At 46.5% G+C, this 2,640-nt stretch overlaps 1 pseudogene across 1 annotated transcript; it reads right to left on the reverse strand.

Moving 5' to 3' along the window:
• Positions 1 to 973: 973 nt before the first annotated feature.
• LOC311615062 (large ribosomal subunit protein eL19-like) lies at positions 974 to 1,524 on the reverse strand (annotated as a pseudogene). Its single transcript has one exon. The product of its transcript is annotated as a large ribosomal subunit protein eL19-like (transcript).
• Between the last annotated feature and the right edge of the window lie 1,116 nt (positions 1,525 to 2,640).

The raw sequence follows: 2,640 nt of genomic DNA on the forward strand, positions 1-2,640 counted from the left end.
CTATTGATGTTTCACTCTCACACTGGATGTTTCTCTCTCCCTTTCCATTCCTCTCTCTGTAAAAAATAAAATAAAATAATTTTTTTTAAACACAAGGGTTTCTTTTTATTAATATATTTTATTGCTTTTTTACAGAGAGGAAGAGAGAGAAAGAATTAGAAACATCGCCCAGCTGCCTCTTGCACGCCCCCTACTGGGGATGTGTCCGCAACCAAGGTACATGCCCTTGACGAGAATCGAACCTAGGACCTTTCAGTCCACAGGCTGATGCTCTATCCACTGAGCCAAACCGATTTCGGCAAAATAAAATAATTTTTAAAAATCTTAAAAGAAAGTGGAAGTGAAAAATAGCATTTGTACCCTAACCGGTTTGGCTCAGTGGATACAGCGTCAGCCTGTGGACTGAAGGGTCCCAGGTTTGATTCCAGTCAAGGGCAAGTACCTTGTTTGCAGGCACATCCCCAGTGTGTGTGTGTGTGTGTGTGTGCGTGTGGGGCGGGGTGTAGGAGGCAGCTGATGATCTTTCTAACTATCTATCCCTTTCCCTTCCTCTTTGTATAAAATTGATAAAACATATTTTTTTAAAAAATTAAAAAAATAGCATTTGTTTACTACTGACTCTATGCACTTTCTATATATATTTTTTTAAATATATTTTATTGATTTTTTACAGAGAGGAAGGGAGAGAGATAGAGAGCTAGAAACATTGATGAGAGAGAAACATCGACCAGCTGCCTCTTGCACTCCCCCTATCAGGGATGTGCCCGCAACCAAAGTACATGCCCCTGACCGGAATCGAACCTGGGACCTTTCAGTCCGCAGACCGACGCTCTACCGCTGAGCCAAACCGGCTTCGGCCACTTTCTATATATTATAGTTCCTTTTTATTATTCTAAAGATGAAGGCTACTTTATTGAATGGTTTATCCGTGTAATTGCCAAGGCCACTGTGTCCAGGGAAGAGAGGGGGAGCTTTATCCCTGGGTCTCTTCCTCCGTGGACAGAGCCCTGATGATCTGTCTCCTCCTTCTTGGCCTGGAGCCGCTCTTCACAGCGCCTGGGGGCCGCCTTGGTCTCAGGCCTGCGGGCCTCGGCCTGGTCAGCCGGAAGCTTCCAGCGAGCCTGTCTGCCTTCAGCCTGTGGCTGTGTTCCAGGAGAATCCGCTTGGTTTTTATCACGTTACCTTTCACTTTCAGGTACAGCCTGTGGTACATGTGGAGGTCAATCTTCTGAGCAGCCAGCAAAGAGTTCTCATCCTCTCCACCCAGGTTCCTTCTCAGGCGTTCGAGCATGGGCAGTACCCTCCTGCTTACCTGTGCCCATATGCCTGCCCTTCCTGGGGCCAAGGTGATTTGGGGCATCCAGCCCAGGAATGGACAGTCACAGGCTTCTGGACAATCAGCCCATCTTTGATCAGCTTCCGAGAGTTGGCCTTGGCGCATTCACTGGTCTCATTGGGGTCCAACTGGAACTTCCTTTCACCACAGCATGTGCATGCAAGGGAAGAACTCACATGTTTTCTCATTTCACTCTCTCTCCATTTTACAGGTGAGAAAACTGAGTCTCACCAAGGTAAGTAAGTAATCTGGCCAAGATCACATACAGGAAGTAATGGGGATTTGAAAGCTGATGCCAAAGTTCAAGTTCTTTCCCACTGTAGTGCATTCATTCACTCATTCAACAATGCATTCAAGAGCCGGGGAACGCAGAAGTGGGAAAAGAGAGGAGACATAAACTTCACAACAAAGCATATACTGGCAGGTGCTATGTGAAAACGAAAACGGGAAAGGGGTGGAGACTAATGGGGAGGGGCAGTGGTCAGCGAAGGCCTCTGCGAGGGTGTCACCCTGAGGGACTGGCCCACAGCGGGTCTGCCGGGGACCAGCTTGTGGTGTGTGGGTTCTTGACTTTGAGCAGGAAAGGTTTCACAGCATGCAGGAAGATTTTGAGAATACATTTATTAAAGTTGGGATAGTGTGGAGGATTTGAGATCTTGCTCCCTGGCATATGTCCTTAGTTTGGCTCAAATAAACTCTTCAATTTTTATTTATTTATTTATTTATTTATTTATTTATTTATTTATTTTTAAGGAAAAAGCTTGGGATGGTGAAACAAGGGCTGGCTCGGGACAGAAGAAACAACAGGAGAGAGCCTAGCCGGGGCTGCTTTGCTCTCTAGAGGGGTTATAAGAAAGAGGCCAGGGGAGGGGATGGGAGTGAGGGGGAGAAGGTTAATGAGGGGGAGAAGGGGCAGAATTGGGGATATCTGTAATACTTTCAACAATAGAGATAAATTTAAAAATAAAAATAAAAACAAGAAAGAAGTAAGCTGCCCTGGCTAGTTTGGCTCAGTGGATCGAGCGTCAGCCTGCAGACTGAAGGGCCCCAGGTTTGATTCTGGCCAAGGGCATATGTCCAGGCTAAGGGCTCCATCCCCAGTAGAGGGTGTGCAGGAGGCAACCAATCAATGATTCTCCCTCATCGTTGATGATTCTATCTCTCTCCCTCTTCCTTCCTCTCTGAAATCAATAAAAATATTAAGAAAGAAAGAAAGAAAGAAAGAAAGAAAGAAGGGAGGGAGGGAGGGAGGGAGGGAGGGAGGGAGGGAGGGAGGGAAGGGAGGAAGGAAGGAAGGAAGGAAG

Source organism: Pipistrellus hanaki (genome assembly GCF_964339955.1).
Source record: "Pipistrellus hanaki genome assembly, chromosome: 2".
Taxonomy (NCBI): Eukaryota; Metazoa; Chordata; class Mammalia; order Chiroptera; family Vespertilionidae; genus Pipistrellus; species Pipistrellus hanaki.